Source organism: Chaetodon auriga, chromosome 22 (genome assembly GCF_051107435.1).
Source record: "Chaetodon auriga isolate fChaAug3 chromosome 22, fChaAug3.hap1, whole genome shotgun sequence".
NCBI classification, from domain to species: domain Eukaryota; kingdom Metazoa; phylum Chordata; class Actinopteri; order Chaetodontiformes; family Chaetodontidae; genus Chaetodon; species Chaetodon auriga.
In genome coordinates this window covers 3,365,898-3,379,084 of record NC_135095.1, presented here as the reverse complement: position 1 = coordinate 3,379,084, position 13,187 = coordinate 3,365,898, and positions in this window count along the sequence as shown.

Here is a 13,187-nt window from a genome sequence, read left to right as displayed (position 1 = left end):
AATGTATAAACCAGCCTTGAATGATTTTAATGTTGTCACCTCAATTGTCTCTCACTAAAATTCTTGACTTTCTTGATTGAAACAAATATGTTGAATGAGTCAAATCATTTCCATCTGTATAATTTGGTGTAGCATGGAACAACATCACGGTATACTGCAATTACCACGCAAAAACCTATGAAGAAAAATAAATCAGTACTTGAACTTGGCATGCTTTACATCTTGGTTTGACTGGAAACAAATAAACTGTGCAGCTGATGCAGCAATGAAAACAAACCTGTTGTGCTCTCTGGAAACATTACATTATACTGTACACAACTACCTCACAAAACCTAAAAAAAATCTTAATAAATCAATACTTACCCTTTAAAGTACTTCATTCCTTAAACCTCTTGGTTTAATTGAGAAGACTCCAAGCTTTGAAGAGAGTCACTCAGGCTCAGATCTGTTATAAAATAAAAATGAAAGATCCATACACTGCTGTGCAGGTGATGCAATACTGAAGACAGGTTGTACAAACCTGATGCACAAGTCCGGTCTGGAAACTGCACATGTTGAGGAAGACTTAATCTCTTTGCTGTGTTTAAAGCACACATGTACAGTGCTTCTCACAGACATATAATCTTTTTCTCTGTTACTCCTAAAGGCACAAAACTGCAATAGAATAAAACCAGAGTCAGGGCTCATACACAGCTGTGCAGGTGGTGCAATGAAGAAACCACAGGTTGTACAAAGCACTCCATCCACCAGGAATCTGCTCGGACATAAAACCCAGTTCATACCTGCCCCTGACATGGTTCCTACATCCTCATCTCATGCATTTATACTTCATGCTTCACATTTGTTTACACAAGAGAGGTCAGACATGAGCAGCTGTCAGTTGGCCATGAGAACAGCGGATGAAGTTGAACTTTGTTGAGCTCATAAAACTCCTCTAACATGCTCGCACCGTTAACCCAACACTTAGCAACGTCTCTTATTACTGCATCCTGTGTTATTTTATTTTATGGTGCTGTCTTTTTTTTTTTTAATACATAATGCTCCTGCAGCTCCTCCTCTAACCGACCTAACTTGTTTGAATCGCTTCTCTACCATGTTGACGTCCATCCATCCTAATCCATCCTTATTCCAGCCTTCTTTGTTTTCTTTGGCCTTTTCTGTGTTGCCAAGCGATGATGTTCCCTGACTGGAAGTGGATGGCATTGTTCCCCCAGTGAATTTGTGTTGTGTTCTTCAGTGAAACACACAGAGCATGACAGCCAGAGAGTAAACAAAGTGCTGATATCTGTGTGGGCATCGTCTGGCAGAGCATGCTAATAAGGAGGCACGCCAGTGTCTCAGAGGACAAAACTCTTTAAAGCAACTTTCTTTCTTTGGATTTTGGCAGAAGGCCACAACCGAAGTTCTGTCACCACAAAGAGGAGGTACTTCACTGGATCATTACCAGGCATGAGGGGACGTGTGAAGGATCGTGGATGTTGGATAGTTAAAGGACAAATATTTCATTTTATTTTAGATGACCATACTCACATAAAGGTAGCTTTCCTGGGCTCTAAAGTTTCACATATATATCCCCAACACAAAAGATAATAATTCACCTAATTAACCATGATACGAGATGAAATGCAGCTGTGATACATTTCCAGAGTTGCAAAATCCTGTCTTTGAGTATTATAAAAGCATCTGATAAGCCCTTAAATCCATTAAGCTCTTTCTCAAACTTCACTTCCTGGATTATCTCACTTCTGTGTGGTCCAAGATTGCAGCACTAAGCAGACTGGAAAAATGTTTGCAGTTTACATAACCTGGGCAGCAATTACAGTTAGCAGTACAATTGCAATCACTGCAAACTGAACTAACAATCATTGTCTGCACAGCCCACGTGGCAAAAGTAGCATGTTAGCAGAGCAGCAGCAGTTTCAGTGTTCCGTCTGCAGATATGCAGGATATGTTCAGGGACAGTGCTGAGGGCGAGAGAGAATAAAGTATCTAACAGTCTGTAGAGGACATATGTGAATAAATCAATGAACAGCATGCAGCCTAGTCTCACAGGCAAACAACCTTAACATCACATCAACATTGTGTGTGTGCGTGTGTGTGTATGTGTGTGAAGCTGATTAATATGGAGTTAGGTCTCAGTATGTGCTAATCCACTGCTTTATATTCAAGGTGATTAAGACTTGTAATCTACTGCAGAGGTAGGGTGAGGAGGAAAGAGGAGGAGAGCTCTTCCAGTCTCCTTCACTGTCCTGAGTGAAAAATAATGTCTACCTTTCCATTCATCAGCATAGCATATGAGAGAGGAGGAGGAGATGAAGGGATGGGGGGTGAGGAGAGAGAGAGAGGTGGTACTCACCCTATGTGGATAGTCCATGTCTTTGTTTTTCGGGCACCTCTTTGATGAAAACTTCAGAGCAAACTGATGAGTGTAACACCATCTGGACGGAAGCCAAAGTGATTCAACAACTCAAGAAGTTCTCCAACTTAATCTAAGAGCTCTTAAATCACACAGCTCGATTATTCCACCACTCAAACCGGCAGCATTTCTACACATAGCCAAATGTTTGCACAGCCTGCATGAAGCAAAAAAGGTTAAAAAATTCATCCAGGGATTAGTCACACCCACCTCTGTGACATGTGGAGGAAACTGAAGTAATTACAATTTGTACATGGAATGTGTGTTAGTAATTCTATCTACAGTAAATACCAAGGTGGGTGGTGCTCTTTCTTTTATTCAACCATGTCTATCTGCTCATGCTTAAAACCTAAAATGAAATAAAATACATGACTTTGAAATTCAAATAGCAATAAGTAACACGTTTCAGGAAATGGTCATGTTTCAGTTCACCAACAGTTTACTTCATGGGTCTGCAATTGCTAAATCATTTTCTTGGAAGTGTCCCAGAAAGGATTTCTTTAAACTCTCCAATGAATGCTGGTATTAAAACAACGTCTCAGTCCTCCATCCCTCCGTTCATCCACACCGTCACTTCCCCAGCCCCCTGGACTGTCATCCTCCGTCCATCCACCAGATGCCCTCAGACTTTCCCATCCGTCCCAGTCCCCTATCATTTCATATCCAGCCACACCCTCATGCCCTGTAGCAACTCCATTCCTGCCTTTCCCCTCACCTGATCTCACCCACCTGCCTGCTCATCCATCTCCACTTGCTCTAATCAGCCCTGCAGCACATATACCAGCCCCATTTTCCTCAGCCGGTTGCCAGACTATCCCTGACACTTACACCTGTACTGTCCTGAACCTGTAACTGATCTGTTCCTGTTTTTCCTTGTTACCTGTTAACCTCTTCCTTTGTCCTTTGCTCTTTTGTTGGACGGTTTGGTCTTCCTGCTGCCAGCCTGTATCCTGTTCGTGACTGCCTGCCTCAGGTAAGTTTCCTTTCATCCTGCCAGCTTCGCCTTGTGTGTGTTTGTCTGTGTTTGGGTCCCTCTCCCTTTGTAGTCAGAATTCAGAGACACAACACCAGAATTTGATTTCATCATGTGGGTCCTGATGATACAGGCAGACATTACCAGAACTGTCCAATTAATGAGCGACTGTCTGTCTGTCTGTATAATTCCATTTGATTTGTGTAACTCAAAGAGTTGAAGCCTCAGATTCAGCTGAACTTAACGATACTTTTTGCACTCTATGAGGACTCATTAGGGAGGGATCTTTTCAGAGCCAATGTGGACAGGAGGAACAATTATAAGAGCTGATGACGATTTAAGAGTAGATGTGGGCATGAAATCCTACAGTACACTGAATCGATGGAGAGAACAGTATATATCAATAAACTGAAGGACACCAGTTAAAAAGTGTCTCCAGTTCCCTGTAATCATTCAGACATTTGCCTTCCTATGTCCTAATTTAAGGTTACGTTTTTGTTTTGTTTTTTTCATGGAAAACACAATATGTAAAATAAAGCGCTGCTTTTGAATCTTTTTTGTGACACATTCATCTGTGATGGATGGCAGCATGAGGGAGTACCTTTCGGACAGCACACCTAAATGAAACACCTAATGAATCTAAAACATCTGTGTAAATCTGACCATTGTGAAGCTGATGCTATTGAGTTTTGTTGCGGATGTGACAAATAAAGGTTCATTCAAAGGTAGTGTTTCCAGTCCCTCTCTCTTTCAGTGCTGTATAGGTCATGCTACATTAAGCACAAGGGATAATAGCGCCAGTTTGGTTAGACAAACAAATAAGTCGTCTTAATTCCGAGAGAGAGAGAGAGAGAGAGAGAGAGAGAGAGAGAGAGAGAGAGAGAGAGAGAGAGAGAAAGAGAGAGAGAGAGAGAGAGAGAGACTTTGTGTCTTGTGCCTGAGTTAGGACTAAGATTCAGGGGTCAAGACTGGATTTTTGAGCAACTCTTTGAAAGAACAACAATAAGAGGTAAGTTATGGAAGTCTGACATTTACAATAATGATCAAAATAAAACTTAAATAAAGTGAAATAAGTACGCAGACACATACATATTAGAACCAAATGTCAGGGGACGGCCTTGAGCCTCGGCGATAAGATCAGCCTCTCCCAAAAAAAGACAAATGTCTGAGACGACTGATCCAGCTGGTCCCTCTGACTCACCTGCTGTTCTCCTGTATCACTCATCATCTTACTGCCTTTTCATCACAGCAAATTAAGAACTCTATATCTCTATATGGTCAGTTGCTTCTTCTTCTTCTTCTTTTTTTTTTTTTTTTTACATTATCAGCTCCAAAACCAATTATTACATTTTAATTCTTTTTTTTAAATAATATAATAATAATAATATAATGCAATTTTTTTGCATGGAATTCTATTCCATTATTGGTCACTTTACATTACCAACTTTTTTTTTTTAAGAAAGAAAAAGCAATTATTGGCAGTTATTATATCACCTATATCACCAATAGTTATTACATTACTGGCTTCTACAGTACTCCACTAATATATGAAGTCCAATCTGCATACCTGGCCATGCAAATAGTGCATTCATTCACCCTGCAGCCCCTCCAGTTGAGGTCATTATATTGCGTCTCTATATGTATGAGTGTATGGTAATGAACACTGATTCACTGTCCACATTCTCTGCTATATGTGAGACAAATACTCTGACAGGATGAGTGTCCTCCAAGTGCTTACACCCGGTGAAGTACATTCACCCGTTCTTCGATGCTCCAGTCAGATTGGTACACATCTAATCAGCCTGCTGTTTATCTGTTGTTTGATAGACTGATGTAAGTTAAACTAACAATCAGGACCACTGCACTTAAAGCCTGGAGCAAGGTGACCAATAGAGCTGGTGAATAGTGTTGCCACAGTGCCTGCTCACAGCTTGTGTCACCACTTTTAACATTAACTATACGAGTGTATTTCAATTACACGGAGGTCTTCTGTATCAGTGATGGAGAGCAGCAGTAAGTGTCAGCAGAGGCTGCTGGCTGCAGCCTCCACACGCTCACTGCAGATTTATCTGCACCATTTGCTCTGACGATAATCCTTATCACTGTGACAAGGCACTTAGTCCAATCAAGATCATGTTATGGAATGCTTCCACGGTGCTATCTGATGGTGTGTTCATGTTCTGTGAAATGCATTGTAAATTCAAGTGTCTGCCATGGCAAAACAACGGCTCATCAACACCTCAGGTGAATTTAAACTGAGCTACAGGATGTCACAATTCACAAACAGCTGAAGTTTAGCATGGCACTTAAAGGAGAACTCGGGAGGAGAATTCACTTTGGCTAATATTTTTTTATGTGGGGCAGATTTAGATGCACATCAAAATATTTGGTGAGCCATGAACGCCACATAAGATGTGACTTACTACGTTGCAAGTGCGTTATGAAAGTCTTTTGCACAAACATGTTACACAATGCTGTGGTTATATTTTATTGCCTCTCTCCATCACAGCCAGATAGAAATGACGGGTGTTTCCCAAATGTATGGTCACATGGTTCAATTGTGCACAGTTACCTAGAAACAGAGGCTGGGTCAACTTTGCAGTAGTGTTGAAATATATCAGTCTGGACCAAAGTGGTGGATGGATGGTGAAGGAAAGCTACATTGGTCATACAATCATAGCGAACAAACATTCTTGACATCAAACCCAAGAAGGTCAGGGTCAGGGTGGGTATAAAAAAGTTTGCTATGATTGGATCATTCCTCCACCATCCTGGGGGAAAAAAAATAGAGTGTGCTGGATAATTTCTCTCAGCTTTTTAGCCTCTTTCAGCTCATTGTTTTGGTTTTACAGCTGCAAACTCTGCTGTCATTGACTTTGCTCCCAGCAGCAGCAGCAGGCAGCTGGAAAAGCTTGATAAACCCACTGCACACTGCATGCCCTGCACTGAATGACAGCAAAACCAAGCAAGACCAAACTGGAGGTAAGAGTGAGTGAATAGTACACAAGTGGCCATGGACATGAGTCCAAATGAATGAACGCTAATGCTCCTCTGTGTCTTCTGCATGTGGATGTAATATCATCATGAGATGAAATACATTTCTTTTTTTTTTTTTTAAAGCATGCACATTCTTTTATTAGAGTCAAGAACAGTCAAAGAGTTTGATGTTTCTGCATTTGTGTGCAATAACAAGTCAGTGTCCCATGTTTCTGGGGGGTAAGGAGGTCAAACTGCTTACTCAACACAGCACTGGAGATAAAGCAGGGTTCCACTGCTCCTGCCTCTGCAAACTATATCTTAATTGGCTTTAAACAGCTGCATATCTTTCTCTGTCTCCTCTGTACGTCTGCCTCTGTCAGTGTAGCCGTGAATATGGCTGACACTGCTTTTTCTCAGACAGACAGGAATGAATTATGACCCTCCATGCTCTCCTTTCCTGTCCTCCTCCTCTTTCTATCTGGCTAGCTCTGCTCTGAATCAGCTCTGTTCTCCTCTCCTTTGCACTTCCTTCCTTGTCTTCCCTCCATCCCTCCTTCAGCAAACTTTATTGCTGGAAGCAGCAGTTAGCCAATGAGGCTCTGTTGGCCTGCTGTGATTTCTGCTCTAAACCAGAAGACTAACACGCCACCCAGGACTCCACTCTGATTAACGGGCCAGGAACTTTGTGTGCACGTTTCACAGTTTCAGGTGGTTTTGAGTCCGAGTTGGTTGGTGCAGTGTTTTTTAAATCTATTATCCCCTAAAAGAACACATTAATCAGTAGGAGCAGATGTTTGCCGTGTTCAAGAAAACAACATTTGCATATGGTTTATTCTTTTAGTTGATAACCTGCAGGGGGTTAGAAGGCCCTTGGATGTTTACATCAGAGGCCCAGATTATGCTGCTTGAGAGAATAGAACAAATAGAAGTCAAAGTCTGACTTCAAACTGGTTTGCAGATTCCACCCTTCTTGTTTGTTTTCCTGTTGATGGAAGATTGTGAAGATGGTTATAGTCAGCGCAACAATTTCCTATTGTTAAAAAAATAGTCTTAAAAGGCTGTTTACTTCAACCAAGATGGATCATAAGAAATGATTGCCTCTTTTTGAATCACTATATTTTTAAGATATTATTATAAGCTAAAATCAAGGCTGTAGCTGAAGTACAATAGTCCGTCCCTGCTCCTGTTGCCTCAGGAAATCGACCTCGCCTGCCTGTGAAGAACAGTTTATTGAGAGGTTTCCCTTGTAAGCAAATCCTGTTTCTGGCGTGCTTTCTCAGTGCTGGGTGGGTGCCATGGCCCTCCAGTCATTCTCTTGTTTGGGTGTCTATGAAACAGTAAACGAAGGCCTGATGGGTGGGACGGTGGAGCCCCTTCACAATACTGAAACAGATCCAATTTCTCTTTGTTCAAACCAGGATGTGAGGTGGTTGCAAATAAGTAGTTCCAAGTATTCCAAGTACAACAGAACCAACACATATTGCTCATATTTAATCAACATCTTACATTTGTGCTTGAAGCCAACAGTGTTGCAGCATGACAATGAAGTGCAGAGGAATGGGTTGATGGGAGGGCTGCCTGAGAATAAAAAAGATCTGAGCGTAGAATATTTCAGAGTTTAGCAATACTGAGAAGAATTTATGAAAGCCTCATTTCAGCCACACTGGCAGCTGGGCTCTAGAAATCGCAATTTGGTGGTCAGTGGGTGGTTGGTTCATCACTTCACCTCATCACCCTAAATTAATGAAATAAGTTTTAACATTGTGAATGTAAGGCAGGGATGGGGAGTGTTAATTTAGAAGATGACTCAAATCCACAGCCACAATGAATCAGTGTAGTGTACATCAGTGTATTTGTCAGTTTTCCACCATTTCAGTAATGTTCCTCCCAACACTTCTTTAATCCTGGATATGAAGGTGTCTTTACTCTGCAGCTCATCAAGTAAAACCTCCAGACTGTTGAGGAAAACCTCCTTTATGTGTTCTCCATCTATGAGTGCTTTCCCATGTTTAGCAATACGCTCTGCTTCACTCATCTTTAGTAACTCATCTTTACAGTTTTTCTCATGCTTAGTTTTAAAATGATGCTTTTACACTTTTCCTCTCACTGTGGCATGCAGATTGGTGCTGTGTGGGCTTCTGTTTGCCAGGCAGTAAATAGTTGCATGTGTCATAGGTTGCAAGCCCCTGGTTTAGGTGTACAATACAACACTTTATATTAGGAGTTCTCAAACTTCTTACTCAAAGGTTCACATCTGATTTTTGTTCAAGGTCAGAGGTCTAAAACAATTGGCAATAACAAAATAATTAACGTTACATCTCTTGTGATTGGGCCAACATGAAACTGAGGCAGATAAGGCTCAAACAGTAAGTCTATATTTGTTTCTGATTCAAACATATTCTTCTAACTATATTTGCACTGGTTATAGAAACTGTGTACCAGAGACACATTCTGTAACTGCAGTGGAGCCTATAGCAAATTCACTTGTGTAACATTAATGTGTGAGCTCGGCAGCAACAACACACAACAGTCTCTCCAGCAGTTAACGTCCCCATGAACATCGATGTTTTTGGGACCTCGTCATGTGGGTGAACAAAGGGGTCTGTATGTCAAACTAAAAGCCTTCTGTTTGAATCCAAATCCTGGCTTCACACTGGACAAGACCTCGGGGGGAATCCCTGCAACATGGTCATGGCGTTATCAAGAAAAGAATCAACACACCCTGCTCTGCCTCGCCTTTCCAGTGCAATGTCAAGTTGCTACAGGAGGTGTATCATTCCCATTCATCATCATCAATGTTTGTACTTTAGGTAGCCAAGGCAACATTTGGATCTTGAAAAAGATCAGTTGTTTGTGTGGCCAGTGCTGTAACTTTTCCTGCAGAGGAAAGACATGGATTACCCGATTTTGTTTTTCATAGAAATAAAAGGACAATGTCTACACCTGAAACGGCCCCATCACCATCCCAGCTTGAAGAGATGCTGCTGGACCTACTGGATCAACTGAAACACACGTCAATCACTCCCAAAGCGATCTCAAGTAAGAGGCTATTGTCTGGGCAGAGACAGCTAATGATAGTGTGTTACTGCGAGCTTCATTTTCTACAGCAATGTTTACTGTATAGTTGTGAAATTAACCTGTGGCCTGAGTCCATGTTGTTGCTGTTTGAGATACCTCAATAATTGTACTTGCTGTGTTTTTTTTTTCATGTGCTTGGCACATTATAAAGGTTGTGTGTCCTGGGAGTCACTGGGCTTTGTCTTGTGTTTTCTGTCACTTCAGTAAGGCTGGTAGGCTGAACTTTATCGGTTAAAAGACCAGAGCCACAGCTGGTGGAGCTGAGTTTGTGTGCTGAGTTCTGAGTGATAATAAGACATTTATTGTGTTGTTGTGACCTCCTCTGCTTCGCCTCGAGTGCCTTTCCCTCTCTTTTACTAACCCACACACACACATCATATGCCTTTACAGGCACTCACACATACACCTGAAAGGCACAGAGTAACTCAGCTCTGCTTGCCTCCATCTTCTTGTCAGAGAGGTGTAAACACATCCTCCATTGTTGTTCTTAGATTTCTTTGTCAGGCTTTGTGGTCTTGAACCTTGCGTGATGTAACCACTAACATTGTCACATCTGCCATCTTGCCTTCTCTCTCTCTGTCTCCCCAGGAGAAGCAAACAAAAATACTCAATTTGACACTTAATACAGCAGCTGACCCAAAAGCCGTGCTGCGTTTGAACAGTTGATTCTGATGGCAGGGAGGAGGTTGCTTTGGAGTTCAGGAGCAAGGGACATATGGACATTATTCAGCTGATCTACTCTCAGACATTTTTTAAGTTGTTTGGTCCCACGTAGCAGCTTCACCCACTGATTTGTCTCTTATCTGGACCTTCTTTGAGCTTTCTGGCATTTTCAGACATCCTGGTACGACTTTGGCTTAAGCCGGGTGTCTTCCTTGGCAGGCTCCAGGATGAGACACCCCCACTTTGGTATGCTGGAGACACAGTGGTGGCACTTACCAGAGTTTGTTAGAGTTCTTACTTTTCCAACTTTGGTCATGTTAGAAATGCAGAAGTTGATTAAACTGAGGCAGACTTTTCGTAGAAAGTTTGAGAGTTGCCGTCTTTGTGTCTCTCCTCGTTTGAACAGGCTGTCTCTTCATCTCCATCCCGAGACAGTCTCCAGGCAGGCAGGCAGACAAGCCTGCCCAGCACAGAGGGTCCAGAGCTTCGAAGCCAGTAAACTGACTGACTGAAGAGCAGAAGTGAACTGAAGAAGTTTCCTGCTTCCTCTGCTTCCTAAAGAGACGATGGTGTCCAATGTCAAAGTGCAAAATGTCACTCCTTCCCCTCTGAATATAAGTTGACCAAGGGGTGTGTCCTGGAAGTGTTAATAGATCTGTTAATAGCTTTACTCAAGGGAACCTATGTGTGTAGGAGCTGATCACATGACCGGACGTATAGGGCGCAAATTATCATGTGCTCATCCCTGTGTGAAAGGCTCAAAAGCTGTAAAATCTGTGCATATAATTGAAGAATTGTATTTTTAATGTAACGTTATCCAAAACACTTATTTATATCATTGTAACTGTAACTGCCACGTAATTTAATGGGGAGTTTTTGAAGGGCTTTGATGTTTAAGTGAGTCTCATTTCAGATTGGATTAAGAACCAGATACCTTTCTGTCTTATCCATATGAAATTGCTGAACTTCTTTTTAGCCCACTTTTTGTTTAATGACATGATGTCACATTTCAACCATTGTATGCAAGGGTAAAACATCATGTCATTAGCCTTTGGTGTCACTCCAGGATTTTTCTTTCTTCCCTTCTTTCTCTCTTTCACCACATTTGACAACTAAATGTGGAGAAACTGTTTCAAACAATAAACTTTCCTTCTCTCAACACCTGCATGTATTTTTTTAAACAGAAATGTTGAACAGAAACATTATACATTTTTGTCATCATAGGTATCAGTAGCACAAGATTAGGAATGAATTGCAAAAATCTGTAAATAAAATAGTGCCATGTATCTGTTCCCAACAGATGAACCTCCCAGTGTTAAGGCTTTTATGCAAAATGACCCAAAATACTACAACTCAAACAGAGGAGGCTGAAGAAGAGTAGGAAGCCAATGGTTCAATAAATGTTACTGAGAATATGCAACAGACAGATTCAGAAGATTCACAAAACACTGGAGAGATGACTGTGGGGGAACAGGGGGAGTGTCCAAATTCAGTATTTCATAAGGTACAGACAGACAGGGTGATGGACTGAGAGAGGTGATCGTTTGACACCTGAGCAGAAAAAGAGGAAGAATCAGGAAGGCAGGTAAGCAGACAGGAAATAACAAAGATTAAAAATGACTTCTTCATAGGTCTTGGTCATTACCACGTAGATAAACTGCTGATTTGATGAAACACTGGTGCTTATATACTGTAGCAGCAGGAGTGTCTTGATTGTGTGATTGAGAGCAGGTGAGCTCAGGAGAAGAGGAGGCTGGACCAGACCTGTCAGTCACGCCCTGCAGTGAAACAGACAGGAGACAGAGAGGGAAACACCACGACACAATAGGAAAAGGAGGGAAAACTGCAGATCCCCACACCCAGCTGATTCCCTCTTCCCTCATCTGATTCTTTCACGAGGGGGGACCGTGAATATCTCCATGTACCACAATGTGGCAGTGGGTGGATTATCCTTGGGCCAGTTAATCAAAATGCATTTTCTGGCCAGTAATATTAATTAATCACATAGTTTGAACTGTAAATGGGTAAGACTCACCTTCCATGAGGGAAGGCCAAGAGTGAAAATCCCTAATACTTCTCTGAAGGATGCCATTCAGTTCTTGCAAAACTGCAAAATGGTCATATGTATGTAGAAATCCATTCAATCTCTCTACAGGAGAGGTTGCTAGGTTAAGTGTTGGGGGATGTCATCCAGTCCCAAAGGAGTCAAAAAACATATTAGTGAGTGGTCTGACTACAAAATACCTGAATTTCTTATAAAAACCAATGACTCTGGTGCCTTTACACCCATAAGGGAGGTTATGGCTCCACTGGCCTCGTCCTCAGACCCTAGAGCATTTCATTTTTCCCTTTGTTCCTCTGACAAAGATGTGAGATAAACCCTATCAAGGAAACACACTTCTCCTCCTGCTGCCTCTTGATTCTCTTGATGTCCTTGGTTTTGCAGTGCCTGACCGACTTGTCATCCAGCAAGGATGGTAGAGTATTTTCCACTATTGGCCAGATTTGATTCCTGACTCATACAGCCTATATTTTGCAAAGCAGATGGTTGACTCTGCCTTCATTGTTAAGAACTGTTTTAAGGCTGAGCAAGCAGCCTCCAGTTGTTTAAACAGGGTTACAGAAGGTGTACTTTTAAATTGTTCCTCCAGCTGTTGCATTGTATGCCTGGAGTCTTATTAGGAGTCATAAAAACCTTCCACTGTTCAGCAATGTAGTCAATGAATGGAAGGTAGTCATGATAATATCCAGACATGGGGATATATGTCCTAATGGTTGTCTCTAGGGTAAATAGGAGTGAATTAATATGGCTATTCCTCTAATATGTGTGTTACAGGATGAATAGAACACCACACACACCCGGCTTCTTCTCAATTTCAAATGCTCCAAGTAATTTAAGTGGGTTTCAGATGGTGAGCTTTGTGTTTTCTCCTGTTCCAGAAAAGCAAGGATCTTTTACCTTTTTATTGCAATATCAAATCCCTTAACATTGAGGAAGACTATTTAGAGTTTGCTCACAACAGGAAAAAAAAAGTTTGTGATCTAGCAGGGAAAGCTTTGTGGCAGAGACTCAGTGTG